Genomic DNA, 14,243 nt, shown 5'->3' with positions numbered 1-14,243 from the left:
AGTTTTCCAAATTGTTTTCATTGTTAAAGAGACGCTGAATAAAAGACGTTTAATCGCCGGCAAACGAAAACCCGCGATTTCCCGTAAATCCCGGACTCGGCCCGTATAGTCAAAAGTGTACAAAGAAAATACCAAGGGAGTAAACTCATTTCCCGAACGATTTTTCAAATTATTTTTGCACAACAAGAACTAATGAGACTTGTAGTATTCAAACATGTTTACATTTTTGATGAGACGCTAAATAAAAGAAGTTTAATCGCCGGCAAACGAAAACCCGCGATTTCCCGTAAATCCCGGGCTTGGCCCGTATAGTCGAATGTATACAAAGAATGTAACCTGTGAGTAAAGTGATTTCCAGAACGATTTTTTAAATTATCTTTTCACCACTAAAACGCATGAGACTTGTAGTTTTCAAAAATGTGTTCATTTTGGATGAGACGCTTAATGAAAGAGGTTTAATTGCCAGCAAACGAAAACACGCGATTTCCCGTAAATCCCGGGCTTGGCCCGTATAGTCAAATGTATACAAAGAAAGTACCCTGAGAGTAAACTCTTTTCCAGAACGATTTTTTAATTTACCTTCTCACCACTGCATGAGACTTGTAGTTTTCAAAATTGTTTTCATTTTTAATGAGACGCTGAATAAAAGTAGTTTAATCGCCGGCAAACGAAAACCTGCGATTTCCCGTAAATCCCGGACTCGGCCCGTATAGTCAAAAGTATACAAAGAAAGTACCAAGGGAGTAAACTCATTTCCCGAACGATTTTTTAAATTATTTTTTCACCACTAAAACGCATGAGACTTGTAGTTTTCAAAAATATTTTGATTTTTGATGAGACGCTGAATAAAGGAAGTTTAATCGCCGGCAAACGAAAACCTGCGATTTCCCCTAAATCCCGGACTCGGACCGTATAGTCAAAAGTATACAAAGAATGTACCCAGGGAGTAAACTCATTTCCCGAACGATTTTTTAAATTATGATTTCACCACTAAAACGCATGAGACTTGTAGTTTTCAAAAATGTTTTCATTTTTGATGAGACGCTGAATAAAAGAGGTTTAATCGCCGGCAAACGAAAACATGCGATTTCCCGTAAATCCTGGGCTTGGCCCGTATAGTCGAATGTAAACAAAGAAAGTACCCTGTGAGTAAACTCATTTCCAGAACGATTTTTTAAATTATCTTTTCACCACTAAAAAGCATGAGACTTGTAGTTTTCAAAAATGTTTTCATTTTTGATGCGACGCTGAATAAAAGAAGTTTAATCGCCGGAAAACAAAAACCCGCGATTTCCCGTAAATCCCAGACTCGGCCCGTATAGTCAAAAGTATACAAAGAAAGTGCTCAGGGAGTAAACTCATTTCCCGAACAATTTTTTAAATTATTTTTTCACAACGAAAACGCATGAGACTTGTAGTTTTCAAAAATGTTTTCATTTTTCATGAGACGCTTAATGAAAGAGGTTTAATCGCCGGCAAACGAAAACCCGCGATTTCCCGTAAATCCCGGGCTTGGCCTGTATAGTCGAATGTATACAAAGAAAGTACCCTGTGAGTAAACTCATTTCTAGAACGATTTTTTAAATTATCTTTTCACCACTAAAACGCATGAGACTTGTAGTATTCAAACATGTTTACATTTTTGATGAGACGCTAAATAAAAGAAGTTTAATCGCCGGCAAACGAAAACCCGCGATTTCCCGTAAATCCCGGGCTTGGCCCGTATAGTCGAATGTATACAAAGAATGTAACCTGTGAGTAAAGTGATTTCCAGAACGATTTTTTAAATTATCTTTTCACCACTAAAACGCATGAGACTTGTAGTTTTCAAAAATGTGTTCATTTTGGATGAGACGCTTAATGAAAGAGGTTTAATTGCCAGCAAACGAAAACACGCGATTTCCCGTAAATCCCGGGCTTGGCCCGTATAGTCAAATGTATACAAAGAAAGTACCCTGAGAGTAAACTCTTTTCCAGAACGATTTTTTAATTTACCTTCTCACCACTAAAACGCATGAGACTTGTAGTTTTCAAAATTGTTTTCATTTTTAATGAGACGCTGAATAAAAGTAGTTTAATCGCCGGCAAACGAAAACCTGCGATTTCCCGTAAATCCCGGACTCGGCCCGTATAGTCAAAAGTATACAAAGAAAGTACCAAGGGAGTAAACTCATTTCCCGAACGATTTTTTAAATTATTTTTTCACCACTAAAACGCATGAGACTTGTAGTTTTCAAAAATATTTTCATTTTTGATGAGACGCTGAATAAAGGAAGTTTAATCGCCGGCAAACGAAAACCTGCGATTTCCCCTAAATCCCGGACTCGGACCGTATAGTCAAAAGTATACAAAGAATGTACCCAGGGAGTAAACTCATTTCCCGAACGATTTTTTAAATTATGATTTCACCACTAAAACGCATGAGACTTGTAGTTTTCAAAAATGTTTTCATTTTTGATGAGACGCTGAATAAAAGAGGTTTAATCGCCGGCAAACGAAAACATGCGATTTCCCGTAAATCCTGGGCTTGGCCCGTATAGTCGAATGTAAACAAAGAAAGTACCCTGTGAGTAAACTCATTTCCAGAACGATTTTTTAAATTATCTTTTCACCACTAAAAAGCATGAGACTTGTAGTTTTCAAAAATGTTTTCATTTTTGATGCGACGCTGAATAAAAGAAGTTTAATCGCCGGAAAACAAAAACCCGCGATTTCCCGTAAATCCCAGACTCGGCCCGTATAGTCAAAAGTATACAAAGAAAGTGCTCAGGGAGTAAACTCATTTCCCGAACAATTTTTTAAATTATTTTTTCACCACGAAAACGCATGAGACTTGTAGTTTTCCAAATTGTTTTCATTTTTAAAGAGACGCTCAATAAACGAAGTTTAATCGCCGGCAAACGAAAACCCGCGATTTCCCGTAAATCCCAGACTCGGCCCGTATAGTCAAAAGTGTACAAAGAAAATACCAAGGGAGTAAACTCAATGCCCGAACGATTTTTCAAATTATTTTTGCACAACAAGAACTAATGAGACTTGTAGTATTCAAACATGTTTACATTTTTGATGAGACGCTGAATAAAAGAAGTTTAATCGCCGGTAAACGAAAACCCGCGATTTCTCCTAAATCCCGGACTCGGCCCGTATAGAAGAATGTATACAAAGAAAGTACCCTGTGAGTAAACTCATTTCCAGAACAATTTTTTAAATTATCTTCTCACCACTAAAACGCATGAGACTTGTAGTTTTCAAAAATGTTTTCATTTTTCATGAGACGCTGAATAAACGAAGTTTAATCGCCGGCAAACGAAAACCCGCGATTTTCCGTAAATCCCGGACTCGGCCCGTATAGTCAAAAGTATACAAAGAAAGTACCCAGGGAGTAAACTCATTTCCTGAACGATTTTTTAAATTATTTTTTCACCACTAAAACGCATGAGACTTGTAGTTTTCAAAAATGTTTTCATTTTTCATGAGACGCTTAATGAAAGAGGTTTAATCGCCGGCAAACGAAAACCCGCGATTTCCCGTAAATCCCGAGCTTGGCCCGTATAGTCGAATGTATACAAAGAAAGTACCCTGTGAGTAAAGTCATTTCCAGAACGATTTTTTAAATTATCTTTTCACCACTAAAACGCATGAGACTTGTAGATTTCAAAAATGTGTTCATCTTTGATGAGACGCTTAATGAAAGGGCTTTAATCGCCGGCAAACGAAAACACGCGATTTCCCGTAAATCCCGGGCTTGGCCCGTATAGTCGAATGTATACAAAGAAAGTACCCTGAGAGTAAACTCATTTCCAGAACGATTTTTTAATTTATCTCTTCACCACTAAAACGCATGAGACTTGTAGTTTTCAAAAATGTTTTCATTTTTGATGGGACGCAGAATAAAAGAAGTTTAATCGCTGGCAAACGAAAACCCGCGATTTCACGTAAATCCCGGGCTTGGCCCGTATAGTCGAATGTATACAAAGAAAGTACCCTGAGAGTAAACTCTTTTCAAGAACGATTTTTTAATTTATCTTCTCACCACTAAAACGCATGAGACTTGTAGTTTTCAAAAATGTTTTCATTTTTGATGAGACGCTGAATAAAAGAAGTTTAATCGCCGGCAAACGAAAACCCGCGATTTCCCGTAAATCCCGGACTCGGCCCGTATAGTCAAAAGTATACAAAGTAAGTACCCAGGAAGTAAACTCATTTACCGAACGATCTTTTTAATTATTTTTTCACCACTAAAACGCATGAGCATTGTGGTTTTCAAAAATGTTTTCATTTTTCATGAGACGCTTAATGAAAGAGGTTTATTCGCCGGTAAACGAAAACCCGCGATTTCCTGTAAATCCCCGGCTTGGCCCGTATAGTCGAATGTATACAAAGAAAGTACCCTGTGAGTAAAGTCATTTCCAGAACGATTTTTTAAATTATCTTTTCACCACTAAAACGCATGAGACTTGTAGTTTTCAAAATTGTTTTCATTTTTGATGAGACGCTGATTAAAAGACGTTTAATCGCCGGCAAACGAATACCCGCGATTTCCCGTAAATCCCGGACTCGCCCCGTATAGTCAAAAGTGTACAAAGAAAGTACCAAGGGAGTATACTTATTTCCTGAACGATTTTTAAAATTTTTTTTCACCACTAAAACGCATGAGACTTGTAGTTTTCAAAAATATTTTCATTTTTGATGAGACGCTGAATAAAAGAAGTTTAATCGCCGGTAAACGAAAACCCGCGATTTCCCGTAAATCCCAGACTCGGCCCGTATAGTCAAAAGTATACAAAGAAAGTGCTCAGGGAGTAAACTCATTTCCCGAACGATTTTTTAAATTATTTTTTCACCACGAAAACGCATGAGACTTGTAGTTTTCAAAAATGTTTTCATTTTTCATGAGACGCTTAATGAAAGAGGTTTAATCGCCGGCAAACGAAAACCCGCGATTTCCCGTAAATCCCGGGCTTGGCCTGTATAGTCGAATGTATACAAAGAAAGTACCCTGTGAGTAAACTCATTTCTAGAACGATTTTTTAAATTATCTTTTCACCACTAAAACGCATGAGACTTGTAGTTTTCCAAATTGTTTTCATTTTTAAAGAGACGCTGAATAAAAGACGTTTAATCGCCGGCAAACGAAAACCCGCGATTTCCCGTAAATCCCGGACTCGGCCCGTATAGTCAAAAGTGTACAAAGAAAATACCAAGGGAGTAAACTCATTTCCCGAACGATTTTTCAAATTATTTTTGCACAACAAGAACTAATGAGACTAGTAGTATTCAAACATGTTTACATTTTTGATGAGACGCTGAATAAAAGAAGTTTAATCGCCGGTAAACGAAAACCCGCGATTTCTCCTAAATCCCGGACTCGGCCCGTATAGTCGAATGTATACAAAGAAAGTACCCTGTGAGTAAACTCATTTCCAGAACAATTTTTTAAATTATCTTCTCACCACTAAAACGCATGAGACTTGTAGTTTTCAAAAATGTTTTCATTTTTGATGAGACGCTGAATAAACGAAGTTTAATCGCCGGCAAACGAAAACCCGCGATTTTCCGTAAATCCCGGACTCGGCCAGTATAGTCAAAAGTATACAAAGAAAGTACCCAGGGAGTAAACTCATTTCCTGAACGATTTTTTAAATTATTTTTTCACCACTAAAACGCATGAGACTTGTAGTTTTCAAAAATGTTTTCATTTTTCATGAGCCGCTTAATGAAAGAGGTTTAATCGCCGGCAAACGAAAACCCGCGATTTCCCGTAAAACCCTGGCTTGGCCCGTATAGTCGAATGTATACAAAGAAAGTACCCTGTGAGTAAAGTCATTTCCAGAACGATTTTTTAAATTATCTTTTCACCACTAAAACGCATGAGACTTGTAGATTTCAAAAATGTGTTCATCTTTGATGAGACGCTTAATGAAAGGGCTTTAATCGCCGGCAAACGAAAACACGCGATTTCCCGTAAATCCCGGGCTTGGCCCGTATAGTCTAATGTATACAAAGAAAGTACCCTGAGAGTAAACTCATTTCCAGAACGATTTTTTAATTTATCTTTTCACCACTAAAACGCATGAGACTTGTAGTTTTCAAAAATGTTTTCATTTTTAAAGAGACGCTGAATAAAAGAAGTTTAATCGCCGGCAAACGAAAACCCGCGATTTCCCGTAAATCCCGGACTCGGCCCGTATAGTCAAAAGTATACAAAGTAAGTACCCAGGGAGTAAACTCATTTACCGAACGATCTTTTTAATTATTTTTTCACCACTAAAACGCATGAGACTTGTGGTTTTCAAAAATGTTTTCATTTTTCATGAGACGCTTAATGAAAGAGGTTTATTCGCCGGTAAACGAAAACCTGCGATTTCCTGTAAATCCCCGGCTTGGCCCGTATAGTCGAATGTATACAAAGAAAGTACCCTGAGAGTAAACTCATTTCCAGAACGATTTTTTAATTTATCTTTTCACCACTAAAACGCATGAGACTTGTAGTTTTCAAAAATGTTTTCATTTTTAAAGAGACGCTGAATAAAAGAAGTTTAATCGCCGGCAAACGAAAACCCGCGATTTCCCGTAAATCCCGGACTCGGCCCGTATAGTCAAAAGTATACAAAGTAAGTACCCAGGGAGTAAACTCATTTACCGAACGATCTTTTTAATTATTTTTTCACCACTAAAACGCATGAGACTTGTGGTTTTCAAAAATGTTTTCATTTTTCATGAGACGCTTAATGAAAGAGGTTTATTCGCCGGTAAACGAAAACCTGCGATTTCCTGTAAATCCCCGGCTTGGCCCGTATAGTCGAATGTATACAAAGAAAGTACCCTGTGAGTAAAGTCATTTCCAGAACGATTTTTTAAATTATCTTTTCACCACTAAAACGCATGAGACTTGTAGTTTTCAAAATTGTTTTCATTTTTGATGAGACGCTGATTAAAAGACGTTTAATCGCCGGCAAACGAATACCCGCGATTTCCCGTAAATCCCGGACTCGGCCCGTATAGTCAAAAGTGTACAAAGAAAGTACCAAGGGAGTAAACTTATTTCCTGAACGATTTTTAAAATTTTTTTTCACCACTAAAACGCATGAGACTTGTAGTTTTCAAAAATATTTTCATTTTTGATGAGACGCTGAATAAAAGAAGTTTAATCGCCGGTAAACGAAAACCCGCGATTTCCCGTAAATCCCAGACTCGGCCCGTATAGTCAAAAGTATACAAAGAAAGTGCTCAGGGATTAAACCCATTTCCCGAACGATTTTTTAAATTATTTTTTCACCACGAAAACGCATGAGACTTGTAGTTTTCAAAAATGTTTTCATTTTTCATGAGACGCTTAATGAAAGAGGTTTAATCGCCGGCAAACGAAAACCCGCGATTTCCCGTAAATCCCGGGCTTGGCCTGTATAGTCGAATGTATGCAAAAAAAGTACCCTGTGAGTAAACTCATTTCTAGAACGATTTTTTAAATTATCTTTTCACCACTAAAACGCATGAGACTTGTAGTTTTCCAAATTGTTTTCATTTTTAAAGAGACGCTGAATAAAAGACGTTTAATCGCCGGCAAACGAAAACCCGCAATTTCCCGTAAATCCCGGACTCGGCCCGTATAGTCAAAAGTGTACAAAGAAAATACCAAGGGAGTAAACTCATTGCCCGAACGATTTTTCAAATTATTTTTGCACAACAAGAACTAATGAGACTTGTAGTATTCAAACATGTTTACATTTTTGATGAGAGCTGAATGAAAGAAGTTTAATCGCCGGTAAACGAAAACCCGCGATTTCTCCTAAATCCCGGACTCGGCCCGTATAGTCGAATGTATACAAAGAAAGTACCCTGTGAGTAAACTCATTTCCAGAACAATTTTTTAAATTATCTTCTCACCACTAAAACGCATGAGACTTGTAGTTTTCAAAAATGTTTTCATTTTTGATGAGACGCTGAATAAACGAAGTTTAATCGCCGGCAAACGAAAACCCGCGATTTTCCGTAAATCCCGGACTCGGCCAGTATAGTCAAAAGTATACAAAGAAAGTACCCAGGGAGTAAACTCATTTCCTGAACGATTTTTTAAATTATTTTTTCACCACTAAAACGCATGAGACTTGTAGTTTTCAAAAATGTTTTCATTTTTCATGAGACGCTTAATGAAAGAGGTTTAATCGCCGGCAAACGAAAACCCGCGATTTCCCGTAAATCCCGGGCTTGGCCCGTATAGTCGAATGTATACAAAGAAAGTACCCTGTGAGTAAAGTCATTTCCAGAACGATTTTTTAAATTATCTTTTCACCACTAAAACGCATGAGACTTGTAGATTTCAAAAATGTGTTCATCTTTGATGAGACGCTTAATGAAAGGGCTTTAATCGCCGGCAAACGAAAACACGCGATTTCCCGTAAATCCCGGGCTTGGCCCGTATAGTCTAATGTATACAAAGAAAGTACCCTGAGAGTAAACTCATTTCCAGAACGATTTTTTAATTTATCTTTTCACCACTAAAACGCATGAGACTTGTAGTTTTCAAAAATGTTTTCATTTTTAAAGAGACGCTGAATAAAAGAAGTTTAATCGCCGGCAAACGAAAACCCGCGATTTCCCGTAAATCCCGGACTCGGCCCGTATAGTCAAAAGTATACAAAGTAAGTACCCAGGGAGTAAACTCATTTACCGAACGATCTTTTTAATTATTTTTTCACCACTAAAACGCATGAGACTTGTGGTTTTCAAAAATGTTTTCATTTTTCATGAGACGCTTAATGAAAGAGGTTTAATCGCCGGCAAACGAAAACCCGCGATTTCCCGTAAATCCCGGGCTTGGCCCGTATAGTCGAATGTATACAAAGAAAGTACCCTGTGAGTAAAGTCATTTCCAGAACGATTTTTTAAATTATCTTTTCACCACTAAAACGCATGAGACTTGTAGTTTTCAAAATTGTTTTCATTTTTGATGAGACGCTGATTAAAAGACGTTTAATCGCCGGCAAACGAATACCCGCGATTTCCCGTAAATCCCGGACTCGGCCCGTATAGTCAAAAGTGTACAAAGAAAGTACCAAGGGAGTAAACTTATTTCCTGAACGATTTTTAAAATTTTTTTTCACCACTAAAACGCATAAGACTTGTAGTTTTCAAAAATATTTTCATTTTTGATGAGACGCTGAATAAAAGAAATTTAATCGCCGGTAAACGAAAACCCGCGATTTCCCGTAAATCCCAGACTCGGCCCGTATAGTCAAAAGTATACAAAGAAAGTGCTCAGGGATTAAACTCATTTCCCGAACGATTTTTTAAATTATTTTTTCACCACGAAAACGCATGAGACTTGTAGTTTTCAAAAATGTTTTCATTTTTCATGAGACGCTTAATGAAAGAGGTTTAATCGCCGGACAACGAAAACCCGCGATTTCCCGTAAATCCCGGGCTTGGCCTGTATAGTCGAATGTATACAAAGAAAGTACCCTGTGAGTAAACTCATTTCTAGAACGATTTTTTAAATTATCTTTTCACCACTAAAACGCATGAGACTTGTAGTTTTCCAAATTGTTTTCATTTTTAAAGAGACGCTGAAAAAAAGACGTTTAATCGCCGGCAAACGAAAACCCGCGATTTCCCGTAAATCCCGGACTCGGCCCGTATAGTCAAAAGTGTACAAAGAAAATACCAAGGGAGTAAACTCATTGCCCGAACGATTTTTCAAATTATTTTTGCACAACAAGAACTAATGAGACTTGTAGTATTCAAACATGTTTACATTTTTGATGAGACGCTGAATGAAAGAAGTTTAATCGCCGGTAAACGAAAACCCGCGATTTCTCCTAAATCCCGGACTCGGCCCGTATAGTCGAATGTATACAAAGAAAGTACCCTGTGAGTAAACTCATTTCCAGAACAATTTTTTAAATTATCTTCTCACCACTAAAACGCATGAGACTTGTAGTTTTCAAAAATGTTTTCATTTTTGATGAGACGCTGAATAAACGAAGTTTAATCGCCGGCAAACGAAAACCCGCGATTTTCCGTAAATCCCGGACTCGGCCAGTATAGTCAAAAGTATACAAAGAAAGTACCCAGGGAGTAAACTCATTTCCTGAACGATTTTTTAAATTATTTTTTCACCACTAAAACGCATGAGACTTGTAGTTTTTAAAAATGTTTTCATTTTTCATGAGACGCTTAATGAAAGAGGTTTAATCGCCGGCAAACAAAAACCCGCGATTTCCCGTAAATCCCGGGCTTGGCCCGTATAGTCGAATGTATACAAAGAAAGTACCCTGTGAGTAAAGTCATTTCCAGAACGATTTTTTAAATTATCTTTTCACCACTAAAACGCATGAGACTTGTAGATTTCAAAAATGTGTTCATCTTTGATGAGACGCTTAATGAAAGGGCTTTAATCGCCGGCAAACGAAAACACGCGCTTTCCCGTAAATCCCGGGCTTGGCCCGTATAGTCTAATGTATACAAAGAAAGTACCCTGAGAGTAAACTCATTTCCAGAACGATTTTTTAATTTATCTTTTCACCACTAAAACGCATGAGACTTGTAGTTTTCAAAAATGTTTTCATTTTTGATGGGACGCAGAATAAAAGAAGTTTAATCGCCGGCAAACGAAAAACCGCGATTTCCCGTAAATCCCGGGCTTGGCCCGTATAGTCGAATGTATACAAAGAAAGTACCCTGAGAGTAACCTCTTTTCCAGAACGATTTTTTAATTTATCTTCTCACCACTAAAACGCATGAGACTTGTAGTTTTCAAAAATGTTTTCATTTTTGATGAGACGCTGAATAAAAGAAGTTTAATCGCCGGCAAACGAAAACCCGCGATTTCCCGTAAATCCCGGACTCGGCCCGTATAGTCAAAAGTATACAAAGTAAGTACCCATGGAGTAAACTCATTTACCGAACGATCTTTTTAATTATTTTTTCACCACTAAAACGCATGAGACTTGTGGTTTTCGAAAATGTTTTCATTTTTCATGAGACGCTTAATGAAAGAGGTTTATTCGCCGGTAAACGAAAACCCGCGATTTCCTGTAAATCCCCGGCTTGGCCCGTATAGTCGAATGTATACAAAGAAAGTACCCTGTGAGTAAAGTCATTTCCAGAACGATTTTTTAAATTATCTTTTCACCACTAAAACGCATGAGACTTGTAGTTTTCAAAATTGTTTTCATTTTTGATGAGACGCTGATTAAAAGACGTTTAATCGCCGGCAAACGAATACCCGCGATTTCCCGTAAATCCCGGACTCGGCCCGTATAGTCAAAAGTATACAAAAAAAGTACCCAGGGAGTAAACTCATTTCCCGAACGATTTTTTAAATTATTTTTTCACCACTAAAACGCATGAGACTTGTAGTTTTTTTATAATTTTTCACCACTAAAACGCATGAGACTTGTAGTTTTTAAAAATGTTTTCATTTTTGATGAGACGCTTAATGAAAGATGTTTCGTCGCCGGCAAACGAACACCCGCGATTTCCCGTAAATCCCGGGCTTGGCCTGTATAGTCGAATGTATACAAAGAAAGTACCCTGTGAGTAAACTCATTTCTAGAACGATTTTTTAAATTATCTTTTCACCACTAAAACGCATGAGACTTGTAGTTTTCCAAATTGTTTTCATTTTTAAAGAGACGCTGAATAAAAGACGTTTAATCGCCTGCAAACGAAAACCCGCGATTTCCCGTAAATCCCGGACTCGGCCCGTATAGTCAAAAGTGTACAAAGAAAATACCAAGTGAGTAAACTCATTGCCCGAACGATTTTTCAAATTATTTTTGCACAACAAGAACTAATGAGACTTGTAGTTTTTAAAAATGTTTTCATTTTTGATGAGACGCTTAATGAAAGATGTTTCGTCGCCGGCAAACGAACACCCGCGATTTCCCGTAAATCCCGGGCTTGGCCTGTATAGTCGAATGTATACAAAGAAAGTACCCTGTGAGTAAACTCATTTCTAGAACGATTTTTTAAATTATCTTTTCACCACTAAAACGCATGAGACTTGTAGTTTTCCAAATTGTTTTCATTTTTAAAGAGACGCTGAATAAAAGACGTTTAATCGCCTGCAAACGAAAACCCGCGATTTCCCGTAAATCCCGGACTCGGCCCGTATAGTCAAAAGTGTACAAAGAAAATACCAAGGGAGTAAACTCATTGCCCGAACGATTTTTCAAATTATTTTTGCACAACAAGAACTAATGAGACTTGTAGTATTCAAACATGTTTTCATTTTTGATGGGACGCAGAATAAAAGAAGTTTAATCGCCGGCAAACGAAAACCCGCGAATTCCCGTAAATCCCGGGCTTGGCCCGTATAGTTGAATGTATACAAAGAAAGTATCCTGAGAGTAAACTCTTTTCCAGAACGATTTTTTAATTTATCTTCTCACCACTAAAACGCATGAGACTTGTAGTTTTTAAAAATGTTTTCATTTTTGATGAGACGCTTAATGAAAGATGTTTCGTCGCCGGCAAACGAACACCCGCGATTTCCCGTAAATCCCGGGCTTGGCCTGTATAGTCGAATGTATACAAAGAAAGTACCCTGTGAGTAAACTCATTTCTAGAACGATTTTTTAAATTATCTTTTCACCACTAAAACGCATGAGACTTGTAGTTTTCCAAATTGTTTTCATTTTTAAAGAGACGCTGAATAAAAGACGTTTAATCGCCTGCAAACGAAAACCCGCGATTTCCCGTAAATCCCGGACTCGGCCCGTATAGTCAAAAGTGTACAAAGAAAATACCAAGTGAGTAAACTCATTGCCCGAACGATTTTTCAAATTATTTTTGCACAACAAGAACTAATGAGACTTGTAGTTTTTAAAAATGTTTTCATTTTTGATGAGACGCTTAATGAAAGATGTTTCGTCGCCGGCAAACGAACACCCGCGATTTCCCGTAAATCCCGGGCTTGGCCTGTATAGTCGAATGTATACAAAGAAAGTACCCTGTGAGTAAACTCATTTCTAGAACGATTTTTTAAATTATCTTTTCACCACTAAAACGCATGAGACTTGTAGTTTTCCAAATTGTTTTCATTTTTAAAGAGACGCTGAATAAAAGACGTTTAATCGCCTGCAAACGAAAACCCGCGATTTCCCGTAAATCCCGGACTCGGCCCGTATAGTCAAAAGTGTACAAAGAAAATACCAAGGGAGTAAACTCATTGCCCGAACGATTTTTCAAATTATTTTTGCACAACAAGAACTAATGAGACTTGTAGTATTCAAACATGTTTTCATTTTTGATGGGACGCAGAATAAAAGAAGTTTAATCGCCGGCAAACGAAAACCCGCGAATTCCCGTAAATCCCGGGCTTGGCCCGTATAGTTGAATGTATACAAAGAAAGTATCCTGAGAGTAAACTCTTTTCCAGAACGATTTTTTAATTTATCTTCTCACCACTAAAACGCATGAGACTTGTAGTTTTCAAAAATGTTTTCATTTTTGATGAGACGCTGAATAAAAGAAGTTTAATCGCCGGCAAACGAAAACCCGCGATTTCCCGTAAATCCCGAACTCGGCCCGTATAGTCAAAAGTATACAAAGAAAGTACCCAGGGAGTAAACTCATTTCCCGAACGATTTTTTGAATTATTTTTTCACCACTAAAAGTCATGAGACTTGTAGTTTTCAAAAATGTTTTCATTTTTGATGAGACGCTAAATGAAAGAGGTTTAATCACCGGCAAACGAAAACCCGCGATTTCCCGTAAATCCCCGGCTTGGCCCGTATAGTCGAATGTATACAAAGAAAGTACCCTGTGAGTAAAGTCATTTCCAGAACGATTTTTTAAATTATCTTTTCACCACTAAAACGCATGATACTTGTAGATTTCAAAAATGTGTTCATCTTTGATGAGACGCTTAATGAAAGGGGTTTAATCGCCGGAAAACGAAAACACGCGATTTCCCGTAAATCCCGGCCTTGGCCCGTATAGTCGAATGTATACAAAGAAAGTACCTTGAGAGTAAACTCATTTCCAGAACGATTTTTTAATTTATCTTTTCACCACTAAAACGCATGAGACTTGTAGTTTTCAAAAATGTTTTCATTTTTGATGGGACGCAGAATAAAAGAAGTTTAATCGCCGGCAAACGAAAACCCGCGATTTCCCGTAAATCCCGGGCTTGGCCCGTATAGTCGAATGTATACAAAGAAAGTACCCTGAGAGTAAACTCTTTTCCAGAACGATTTTTTAATTGATCTTCTCACCACTAAAACGCATGAGACTTG

This window comes from Hydractinia symbiolongicarpus, chromosome 3 (genome assembly GCF_029227915.1).
Source record: "Hydractinia symbiolongicarpus strain clone_291-10 chromosome 3, HSymV2.1, whole genome shotgun sequence".
In the NCBI taxonomy this organism is placed as follows: Eukaryota; Metazoa; Cnidaria; class Hydrozoa; order Anthoathecata; family Hydractiniidae; genus Hydractinia; species Hydractinia symbiolongicarpus.
The sequence above is the reverse complement of the archived record's forward strand: the minus strand, read 5'-3'. Positions refer to the sequence as shown.